The 12,870-nt window shown below is 36.7% G+C and overlaps 2 non-coding genes across 2 annotated transcripts; one reads left to right on the top strand and one right to left on the bottom strand.

Moving 5' to 3' along the window:
- Window positions 1–975: 975 nt before the first annotated feature.
- On the bottom strand, window positions 976–1,047 carry TRNAQ-UUG (transfer RNA glutamine (anticodon UUG)). Its single transcript has one exon. It is a non-coding gene; the product is annotated as a tRNA-Gln (tRNA).
- Window positions 1,048–7,798: 6,751 nt separating this feature from the next.
- TRNAE-UUC (transfer RNA glutamic acid (anticodon UUC)) lies at window positions 7,799–7,870 on the top strand. Its single transcript has one exon. It is a non-coding gene; the product is annotated as a tRNA-Glu (tRNA).
- The last annotated feature ends 5,000 nt before the right edge of the window (window positions 7,871–12,870 follow it).

The raw sequence follows: 12,870 nt of genomic DNA on the forward strand, positions 1-12,870 counted from the left end.
TTGAATTTTCTCGATCTAGAAAAGGAATTTTTATGTCTCAAAGGAAGTATGCTCTAGACATCCTTCAAGACACAGGTCTTACAGGAGCACGTCCAGACAAATTTCCTATGGAGCAAAATCTGAAACTTTCTTTAACTGAAGGAGAGAAGTTGAATGATCCAAGTAAATACAGACGGTTGATTGGCAGATTAATATATTTGACCGTCACTAGGCCTGACATAGCTTATTCAGTTCGTATGCTTAGCCAATTTATGCATGAACCAAGAAAACCACATTGGGAGGCAGCTCTTCGAGTTCTGAGGTACATCAAAGGCACTCCTGGTCAAGGACTTCTACTGCCATCTGAAAACAATTTAAGATTACAGGCATATTGCGATTCTGACTGGGGTGGTTGTCGAACTTCCAGACGATCTATTTCAGAACTCAATTATTTCTTGGAAGTCTAAAAAGCAGACTAATGTGTCCAGATCATCAGCAGAAGCCGAGTATCGAGCTATGGCAAATACTTGTTTAGAGTTAACTTGGTTAAGATACATTCTTCAAGACTTGAATGTTCCACTGTCCGAACCAGCATTATTATATTGTGATAATCATCAAACCCTGTTATGTTTCGACCAAAATGCAATTGGCAGATGTTTTTACTAAAGCTTTGGGAAGACAGCAATTTGACTTTTTGAAGGACAAGTTGGGTGTGATCGACATACACTCTCCAACTTGAGGGGGAGTATTAAGAGGATATTGCAAAATATGAGTTAACTTGGTTAAGATACATTCTTCAAGACTTGAATGTTCCACTGTCCGAACCAACATTATTATATTGTGATAATCATCAAACCGTGTTATGTTTCGACCAAAATGCAATTGGCATATGTTTTTAGTTTGTATCCTATTTAAATGTGGTAAACCTGAATGAAGATCATACTTTCGATCCCAATTCTATTTCTATTTCTCATTCTTAACATCTTGTGTTGTCAAAGGTCCTACCGGGAGTAGAACCCAAGTCGTTGGATTCAAAGTCCAAAGTGCTAACCACTACACCATAGAACCTCTTGTAAAAATTTATTTTGGAGTGGGTTTCCTATTTTATGCAGATTCCACAAGAAGAGAGATCCTATCATGAGTCAAACTCAAGTTATTGGATTCAAAGTTCTAGAGCTGTTTTATCTAACTCGTTGTGATCTTGAGCATCTTTAGAGTGGTTGCAGAAGTAACCCTCCGTTGTTGATTGAAGCTCTTGGAGAACATGTAATTTTATATATTTCTTATAGTTAATTTATATAATGTTGTATATTACAAACAAATTGAAATAATACTTTACATCCCCGTCTTTCTTTCTTCCGTGCAAAACTTAACATGAAAACTATATTATTTCAATATTCACTCGAGAAACAAGGGGTGAAAACTATATTATTTCAAACCCTCCATTATTGCTTCTACTTTGCGTGAAAATGCTTCCACTAAATCATGTTACTACCTAGTTGGTTTGGTTTGGTTTGGTTTGGTTCAATTCTTGGGTCCACTAGATTGAATTGACGTAGCTCAATTAAACTCTTGATAATATAAAAATCATAAGTTTCTTAAATTAAGTTAACTTAAAAGTTTAACCCCTAATTTTGTTTAGAATGTTTAGCTTTGTGTCTAGTTGATCTCTAAATGCTTAGAAGTATCTAATAAGACTTCTATTTAAGGAACTTTTCACTATAAAAGATGTAAGACTTGAGGTTTATTATTAAGGAATTTAAAATGAGTTATTTGATATATCATAGAGGACAAAATATTTATTTGTTTCAAATATCTTACGTTGACCATTCTTTTTTGTCAAGTATTTTGAATATTATCATTGTGAATTACTAATGGCATTAGATTGAATCTCATTAATAACAATATCCCAAAACTCAGGTAAAGATTACATCAAAATTAATACTTTAATTTCATCTTCAAAATTTATTTCCACTTAACTCAGTTGACTAATAATCATAATAGTCACCCGTGCACAAATATTTACAACCTTAAAAGGTAAAATTATAAGGAGTACAAGAAAAAAGTGTTTAAAATAGTTTCAAAATATAGAAAAAAAAAATAGTAGGAATTGGTCAAAGTCAACATCCATTGATCACTTATGGCACAACACAACACATATGAGGGTAACATTTTTTCATTTCTCTACTATATTAGGCCCTTTGGTTTATTGGCTTTACAAGAGGGAGACATGAAGTTTTCCATGTTCGAAATCAATTTGGTTGATTGTTTTCTAGTTAGCATTGGTACCATCAAAACTTGTTTATTTCTTTGAAATGTTTGAGTTTACAATTTACATGTTTTCATTTTTCTACTTTGTCTGCTTGCATTTAGAAATGAAGCAAAATTAGTTTGAGGGTTTTAGGCAGATTGTTATAATTCTAATTTTTAACTAAAAAAAAAAAATTAGTCTCGTTGTCACGCTTAAAACTACCCTATACGTATAATCGACCTATTATCCTTCCACCAATAGGAGAAAAAGGCAACGTTACTATGTGAAACTAGTTTCGTGTCATTTATTCAACAATAAGGGTGTTAGCATGCATTTGGAAATGAACCCATCTTTAAAAAATTTATATAAAATAGAAAAGAATTGTTATCTCAAAGACAATGATACTGTGTGAAACTAGCCTCAAGATGCTTCCTTAACTCTTAAGGGCGGTAAACCAACGGTTCCTTCACCCAAGACCCATGGCCCGACTCCCAACATGGAAGGGATAATCTAGAGAATCATTCCAAGAACCCTAACAGATGGGTTACAAACTCACATTTTGGTGGGTTCTCCAAGCACGAATTGCAAGTTAAAAGAGGTTGAAAACAAAGTAAAATGATAAAAGAAACCAACCAAATTCGAATGGGTGACCTCTTGATCTGCCGTCAAATGCTTTACCACTGAGCTATGGACCCATTTTGCATGATTTCAACCTTAATGACCCTTCTACAGAGTGTCAGTCTAAAAGTGTAAAAAGTGTCTCTCCAAAATAAAAGAGCCCAACCAAGTTCAAACTGGTGACCGGTCAAATTCTCTACCACTAAGCCATAGATCCATTTTGTAGGATTTTAACCTTAGTGACCCCTTAGGCATATTGTCGGTCCAAAAAGTGTAACAAATTTCTATCCAAGATAGAAGGGCCTGTTAGGATCGCACAACAACGCACACGCTCGATCTAGATGAACACAAAGAACAGGATAGAGAAAAGTGCAAGGAGAACTCTGGCTAAAAGGATTTTTCTATTGATGACTTCACGTATGTACAGTAAGAGAGAATTACAGAGAATAGAAAGTACTTTTCAAAGCTCTAGCGAACCGGATATATATATAGTTCAGTTTACTATATATAGGTTTACTAGATTTAATCATCTACTATATATAGCCATTTACTATATATAGCTTTACCCGATTTAACCATCTACTATATATATCTATTTACCATATATAGGTTTACCGGATATAGTTTTACCAAATATAGCTGTACCGGATATAGCTTTACCAAATATAGCTTCACCATAACCTAACCATTCTCCCACTTGGAGACTGATCTAGTCAACCAAGAATTTCATTCTCAAACGACCATGAGCATCTTCATGGTCTTCATGCACCATATCAATTGAGGCTTTGCACAACCTCAATATTCCAACATCAACACATTTTGTCAACATGTTTGCTGGATTCTTTGCACCCTCTATCTTCTCCAAACACATCATCATCTTTCACTAACCTGCAAGTGAAATGGTATCGTCTTATGTGTTTTCTCTTTAAATGATAGACCGGGTTCCTTCGCCAACTGTATGACACTATGACTATTTCTGTTAAGAATCTTCGTGCTGCTTCTTGCCCATTCTTCCAGATAGTCAGTCATCCATATCGTCTCCTTTCGAGCTTCAACTATTGCCACGTACTCAATGTCAGTACAACGCATTTTTGAAGTCTAGACGTCCCATCATCCATGGCTTGCTCCTACTTGGTTGTATCCTCCAACTGTAGGGTCTCATCAAAGGGTTGTGGTTCCCTTTCATCAGCAACCGATAGTGTAATGAAGGTACATACATATCTGGTACTCTGATAGTACAGGATGATCTTCTCAACACTAGTTCAAGTGTCAGTTGCTCCACTGCTGATTCCTCCGCAACAACCTCAGGAGTTTGTTGAGTATCTTCTACAAGATCACTTGGTGATTTTCTCCGCAACTCAACCTCAACTCACACTTGCTTTGTTGTCTCGGAACCTTGCTCCACATCTGGTTCCTCAGCAGTAGTCTCAGGAATTTCTTGAGTATCTGCTACAACATCACTAGGTGAGTTTCCCTGCAACTCAAGCTCAACTCCCACTGTCTTCGTGGTCTTGGAACCGTGCTCCACATCTGGTTTCATTTCCAATCGCACTTTCTTCAATTCTCTGGCGGTCCTTGTGAAGCTAACTCGTTTCTGCTTGCTCATAATATAGTTCTCACAACGACCCACATCAACAGATTTCAGACCTTCTAAAACTCCTTTCGCAGCCAGCCTCTTCATTCCTTTCGCGCTCATAGGTTCAAGTCTATTGTGCTGTAGACTTGAATTTGAAGCACTCTCAGCAACAGCAGCTATGTTCATACACCCTGCAGTTGTGTATAAGGTTCCAGATTTTGAGCCACGTGCTACCACCGTAGCACCCTTCATAATTTTCCACGAACTCTTCCCTAACTTTGTTGCATAACCTGTGCTGTCCAACTGACCAATAGAGATCAGGTTCCTTCAGAGACCAGAAATATATCTCAGGTTCCTTCAGAGACCAGAAATATATCTGACATCCTTTAATGTCCACTGATTTTCTGCTGGAGTTTTTATGCAGACATCTCTTTTTCCTTTAATCTCCAAATCTTTGTTGTCGGCAAGATACACCTTCTCGAAATTTCCAGACTTGAAATTCCAGAACAACTCTTTATTTGGAGACGAATGAAAAGATGCACCTGAATCCAAAATCCAGGATTCAATCGAACTGTCCACGCTAAGGATTAGAGCATCCCCAATGTCTTCTGCTGAATTTATAGAATCATCACATCTCCAGATTTGTGATTCTGTTTTCTCTTTGGTCTTGTACAACCTATCCGAAAGTGACCTTTTTCTCCACAATTCCAACACGTTACGTTTGGAAAATTTGGAGATTTGTCTCGGTTCTTTGATTTTGATCGCCCTTTGTTTGGGCCCTTCGATTTACTTCTTCCCCTTCGATCAACACTGAGAGCATTGCCTGGTGAATCTCCAGTTTCCCGTTTGCGAATACTTTCGCTGAGAACTACATCTCGAATTTCACAAAACTTCAGTTTATCAGATCCTCGGGAACTGCGGATTGCGGCAACAACAGTATCCCATGACTCGGGTAAGGATGACATCAAAATCAACGCTTTCATTTCATCTTCGAAATTAATTTCAACCGAACTCAGTTGACTTAGGATCATATTGAATTCATTTATATGATCAGCAACAGGTCCACCTTCAGACATCTGTAGATTGAACAATCTCCTTATCAAATACACCTTGTTCATAGCCGATGGTTTTTCATACATATTTGACAGCGCCTTCAATAGATCTGACGTTGTCTTCTACTTGATAATGTTGAACGCCACGTTTCTAGATAGCGTCAACCGAATCAGCCCCAAGGCTTGTCGATCCTTGAGCTTAAACTGTTTCATGGTCATGGATTCCGACTTCACTCCCAACAGAGGTTCGTGAAGATCTTTCTGGTACAGATCATCTTCAATCTGCATCATCCAGAAACCGAAATCGGATCCATCGAACTTCTCAATTCCAATCTTTGAACTTTCCATCTTCACAGATTGTGGTGAATTTCGCCTAGCTCTAATACCAGTTGTTGGGACCGCACAACAACGCACACGCTCGATCTAGATGAACACAAAGAACAGGATAGAGAAAAGTGCAAGGAGAACTCTGGCTAAAAGAATTTTTCTATTGATGACTTCACAGTATTTAGTGTTCGATGCTTTTTGACTTAACCCTAGGGTTCTATTTAAACTGAACTTGTGATAATTTTTGTCAAATTATATATTTGAATACCTAATACATTAAGATATAATATCTTATTTCAATAATATTAAAATGTCGTAGAATATCATATATGTTTAATTAATATGAATCTCATTCAAATTTCAAATATATATTTTTATTGAATGTTTATGATACACATCAATTATTTTAATATTTAACATATCAAATAGGCTAATATGTTTTGATATTATACTTCAAGACTATAGGAACTTGCTCAGAGGACATGAGAGTTACATTGGCCTACAATGCATCTCATGGACGATGCAAAACTATGGTGGCGCTTGAAAGTGAATTGTATAAAAAACTTGTCATGCACCAAAAAATCATGGGAAGACCATTGATGGAATTGAAACAATCGACGCTCCCCTGTATCGGTTTCCAATCAATGACCTAATGTTTGATGTTGACTCTTTTGAATAAAGAGCCACATGATCAAACAACAAGAAACGTGGCGGTATCTCTGAGAACTCTATCACACACATAAAAAAAAACGTGTCGAAGAGTTAGACATTACACAGAAGATCTGGCTTTCATCGAGGAGACCCGAGTTTGATTCTCGAAAATGAAATTTTATGTTCTTATTTCGTTTATTTTATAGTTTCATCTTTTGTCACCAATTATATTTAAACTTTACCTAGGTTTGAGAAGAACTATAATGGATGAGTTCAATAGTATCTTAAATTCAAAAAACTTTTATGAACTTGGTTTGAGAGGCACTATAATGGTCAAGTTCAATAGTATCTTAGATTAAAAAGACTTTTATGAACTTTGAACCTTTAATAGTGTTATGTCATAGATATTTGGTTCAATTTAAACAAGTGAGGTTGAGGTCATTCAAATGGTTAATGTGATAATCCGGTCATTTTCAAGGTCTCTTTTATTGAACACCATCATGGCTGAGATGATTAAGATGAGCACCAGAGTGAGTTTGACAAGGAGGGTCGTAGAGAACCACACCCCAAGCCAAGCTCATGTTTGGCTTAACAAACTGAAAATCCAAAAACACAAACCCTTAAATGGGAACCAGGATGCTATGGAATTAAAAAGCTTTATTTTTGACGTAGAACAATATTTGAAGGTTACAGGAACTTGCTCATAGAACCTAAGAGTTACGTTGGCCACAATGCATCTCATGGACGGTGGCGCTCGAAGGTTGATGATATAAAAAATGGGTCATGCACCATAAACTCATGGGAAAACCGTTGATGGAATCGATGCAATCGACGCTCCCCTTGATGGGTTGCCAATTAAAGACCTGACGTTTGATGTTGACTCTTTTGAAGAAAAAGCCACACGATCGAACACCTCGAAATGTCGCAGTAGCTCTAAGAACTCTATCATACGACCTGAGAGTTGAGGGCTACAGGAACTTTCTCATACGACCTGAGAGTTACGTTAGCCGCAATGCATCTCATGGACGATGCAAAACTATGGTAGTTCTCGAAGGTGAATGGTATAAGAAATGGGACATGAACCATAAACTCATGGGATGATCGTTGATGGAATCGATGCAATCGACACTCCCCTGGATGGGTTTCCAATCAAAGACCTAACATTTTATATTGACTCTTTTGAAGAAAGAGCCACACAATCGATCAGCTTGAAACGTCGCGGTAGCTATGAGAACTCTAACACACACAGGGATGGACGTGTCGAAGAGTTAGAAATTAAGCAAAAGATCATGCTAAAACTCTTCAGCGATCTGACAAAAGACTTCAAGACATCTAGACCAAAAATCCATTGCCGTCTAGCGGTAAGGATATCTGGCTTTCACCCAGGAGACCCGGGTTCGATTCCCGGCAATGGAATATTATTTTCATATTTCATTTTATTTTATAGTTTCTATCTTAGACTAAAAAGACTTTTATGAACTTCGTACCTTTGTTAAAGTTATGTTATAAATATTTTGTTCAATTTCAAATGGTTAATGTGATAATCTAGTCGTTTTCGAGGTCTCTCTTGTTGAACGACATCATGGTTGAGATGAGCAGGTAATTAAAATGGTTAATGCGATAATCCAGTCATTTTCGAGGTCTCTCTTGTTGAACGACGTCATGGTTGAGATGAGCAGGTGATTCAAATGGTTAATGCGATAATCCAGTCGTTTTCAAGGTCTCTCTTGTTGAACGACATCATGGTTGATGAGCACCCGAGTGAGTTTGACAAGTTGGGCTGTAGAGAACCACACCTCAAGCCACGTTCATGTGGGCTTAACAAACTTAAAATCCAAGAACACAACCCCTTAAATGGAAACCGGGATGCTAAGGAATTAAAAAGCTTTATTTTTGACGTAGAACAATACTTGAAGGTTACTTGAACTTGCTAATAGGACCTAAGAGTTACGTTGGTCGCAATGCATCTCATGGACGATGCAAAACTATGGTGGCGCTAAAAGGTGAATGGTTTAAAAAATGGGTCATGCACCATAAACTCATGGGAAGACTGTTGATGGAATCGAAGCAATCGATGCTCCTTCTTATACAAAATTTGGATCAACCAAGAGATAAAGCTAGAATTAGATTATGGAACCTTTTTCTAAATCAAGTCCCTCCACAATCGAACTTGATCAAGGCTTGATTGAATGACTCAGATGCAATCTACCACAAGAATTGCATAAAACTTTGAAATGACAAAGATATGCTCGAATTTCTACACGAGGGATCATCTCAACTTGAGAGATCAATTTCATTGATCACAAATATGCTTTTACATAATAATGTGTGGGTATTTATAGTCTCCCCACAAAAGAAGTTAGTGGCCGTGATTTAATCTCGATCCCTTTAGATCTCCACAGAAGACGAAGTCAATTTGAGCATTACAAACTTTATGAAATTAAAATAAGAAATAAAGTTTTCTAACCACTCATGAAATGATGCTTGCAACTTCATCCGCTACTTCAACCATGCAAATATTTACTTTTGAATCTCCAAATGGTCTTGACTCAAACGACTCAGCTTGTCAAACATGAAATGATGGATGAACCTAGCCTATCAAATTTTGTAGATGAAGTATGAATGCTTGTTGAATCTTCTTGGCCTTGGGTTGTGTAATAGGTCCAGTTGGAACACCGTGATTCTTATCATCATCCCCCTCTTCAAAAGGATTCGTCCTCGAATCAGAAAAATCATCACCTACATCAAAAGGACTCAACTCAACAACATTGAAAGTAGAATGTACACTGTGATCCTTATCATCATCCCCCTCTTTAGGATTCGTCCTCGAATAAGAAAAATCATCACCTACATCAGAAGGACTCAACTTAGGTACATTGAAAGTAGCATGTATTGACAATTCTAAGGGAAGATCAATTTTATTGTTCCATGCAATAAAACGAGTCATTTTACTAAATGACTTATAGAGCATTTATAGTCAAATAAAGAATTAGGAATCCACGTTATCTACAAACGCACTCCCAATTGAGCTATCCACGCTAACGTTAAAATGAAAATTCATCAGTAAAATTATTTACGCTAACTCATTGAAATTTTAAAAAGAAATCATCACTAAATTTATATAAGATAGTAAGTTATATTACTTGAATCAGGTGTGGTGAAGGTCGAACAACACCTGACCTTCAAATCTTCAATATTAAGCTCTCCCAACTAAGCTATCCCCTTAACATTGAAAATGAAAATTCTTAAATTTTAAAAACAAATAATCACTAAATTTAGATTAAATAGTCAAGTAATTTTAAAAAGAAATAATCACTAATTTTAGATGGAATATTTAGGTTATGCAAGTTAGTCAACTTGAATTAGGTGGGGTGAACGTGGATCAAACACGTGACTTTCAGATCTTCAGTGATGCTCTCACGTGACTTTCAGATCTTCAGTGACGCTCTCCAAACTGAGCTATCCCCGCTAACATTAAAAATAAAAATTCATCGGTTAAGATATTTTCACTACTTCATTGAGATTTTAAAAAGAAACAATCACTAATTTTAGATTGAATAGCCAGGTTATGCAACTTAGTCAACTTAAACGCTCTCCAAACTGAGTTATCCCCGCTAACATTAAAAATAAAAATTCATCGGTTAATAAGATATTTTCACTACTTCATTGAGATTTTAGATATTTTCACTACTTCATTGAGATTTTAAAAGGAAATAATCACTAATTTTAGATTGAATAGCGAGGTTATGCAACTTAGTCAACTTGAATCAGGTGCAGTGAACGTGGATCAAACACGTGACCTTGAGATCTTTAGTGACGCTCTCCCAACGAAGCTATCCTGGCTAACATTAAAACTGAAAACTCATTAGTAAAGTATTTAGCTAATTCATTGATATTTTAAAAGGAAATAATCACTAATTTTAAATTGAATAGTCACGAGTGAAGTTATGTGACTTGAATCAGGTGCGGTGAACGTGGATCGAACACGTGACCTTCACATTTTCAGTCTGACGCTCTCAAAACTAAGTTATCTTCGCTAATATTTGAAAAAAAAAATCATAAGTAAAGGTATTTCCGCTAATTCATTATATTTTAAAAAGAAATAATCACTAATTTTAGATTGAATAAAGTTATGCAACTTAATGAACTTATGCAACGTAAACCAAGTGCGGTGAACGTGGATTAAACATGTAACCTTCAGATATTCAGTCCGAACTAAGCTATCCCCGCTAACACTAAAAATCAAAATTCATGTGTAAAGGTATTTCTGCTAATTCATTATTCGTTGAAATTTTAAAAATAAATAATAACTAGTTTATTTTTTATGCAACGTAAACCAAGTACGGTGAACGTGGATTAAACATGTAACTTTCAGATATTCAGTCCGAACTAAGCTATCCCCGCTAATATTAAAAATCAAAATTCATGTGTAAAGGTATTTCCGCTAATTCATTATTCATTGAAATTTTAAAAATAAATAATAACTAGTTTATTTTTTATTGAATAGTCAGCTTATGCAAATGGAAACAGGTGCGGTTTTAGTTTGACATTCTCCCAACTGATCTAATCCCCGCTAACATTAAAAATAAAAATTCATAAAACTATAAGGTGCAATGAATGCAGATTGAACACAAGACCTTCCAATACTCAATCTAATGCTCTCCCAACTAAGCCATCCTAGATAACATCAAAAATAAATAATCACATGTTTTAGATTGCATAGTAAAGTTATGCAACTTAGTCAACTTATGCCAGTTGGATAAAAAACGTGACAGATTTGCTAATTCATTGAGATTTTAAAAAGAAATAATCGCTAATGCAGTGAACGTGGATCAAACGTTACCTTTAAATCTTCACTAATTTTTGAAAGAATAGTCAAATAATACAACCTAAACAAAGTGCGGTGAACGTGGATCGAACAGATGACCTTTAGATCTTCAGTCTGACGGTCTCCCAACTGAGCTATCCCCACAATCTTTGGAAATGAAAATTCATCAGTAAAGGTATTTTCGCTGATTCATTGAGATTTTAAAAAGAAATAATGACTAATTTTTTATTGAATAGTCAGGTTATGCAAAAAGAAACAGGTGCGGTGAACGTGGAGATTGAACACGTGACCCTCAAATCTTAAATCTAACACTCTCCAAACTGAGCTATCCCCGCTAACATTAAAAATGAAAGTTTTTAAGTTTTAAGTAAAGGTATTTCCACTAATTAATTGAAATGTTAGAAAGAAATAATCACTAATTTTAGATTGAATAGTCAAATTATGCACCGTGAACCATGTGTGGTGAACATGGATCGAACCCGAGAAATTTCAGATGAAGAAGTTTCAGAGAGCCATAGGTTCGAATAGATCATATGTTGTCACAATCCTTTTAAGGAAGATGGGCCCAAATAACCGATGAAGAAGTTTCAGAGAGCCATAGGTTCGAATAGGTCATCTGTCGTCACAATTCTTTTAAGAAATATGCGCCCAAATAACCGAGGAAGAAGTTTCAGAGTTCGAATCCTGTCACCTTGATGTGGTATTCTCAGGGGTCGAAGTGCAAAGCCTTGTAGTCCATCTGTGGTTAGGAAGGCAGGCATGTTGTCCGCTGTCGTCACATAGGTCATCTGTCGTCATAATCCTTTTAAGAAAGATGTGCCCAAATAACCGATGAAGAAGTTTCAGAGAGCCATAGGTTCGAATCCTGTCACCTTGATGTGGTATTCTCAGGAGCCGAAGTGCAAAGCACCGTAGTCTATCCGTGGTCAGGAAGGCAGGCATGTTGTCCGCTGTCGTCACATAGGTCATCAGTCGTCACAATCTATTTAAGAAAGATGCGCCCAAATAACCGATGAAGAAGTTTCAGAGAGCCATAGGTTTGAATCATGTCACCTTGATGTGGTATTCTAAGGGGCCGAAGTGCAAATTCCCAAAGCCTATCCGTGGTCAGGAAGGCAGGCGAACCACGCACACTAAAAAAAAAAAAAGATCTCCTTTTCTATCACATGTAGAATTGTCATTCTTTTGTCTTTTAAAACCCCTTACCTTATCAGTCATCAGGCAGGTTTTTGGTATCATATATCGAAATAATTATTATGAAAAATCTATTCCACTAGTGTGACTTAGATACCCTTTCTTTGTGGTATCAGCCATGCTATTTGAATAGCCTGAAGTCATCATAGCCTCTCCACCGGTTCCGAAGACTCCTTCGGCATCAATGTGCTCCAATGAAAGAGATGAGACCCTTTCCTGAACCAGAACCAGGCATAAAACGCCGAGGAGAAAGTCGAAACCGAGCTCTTTTCGCGTATACGCAATCTCGAAACCCAATTAGCTCACGGATTGTCTCCTCAACCCAGGCGAGTATGAGTGCTTGGTAAGAGAGAATGTCGAATGAGAAAGACATTCGATTACGGCAACATTCGCA

Source organism: Cucurbita pepo, chromosome 10 (genome assembly GCF_057944985.1).
Source record: "Cucurbita pepo subsp. pepo isolate OVF chromosome 10, ASM5794498v1, whole genome shotgun sequence".
Taxonomy (NCBI): Eukaryota; Viridiplantae; Streptophyta; class Magnoliopsida; order Cucurbitales; family Cucurbitaceae; genus Cucurbita; species Cucurbita pepo.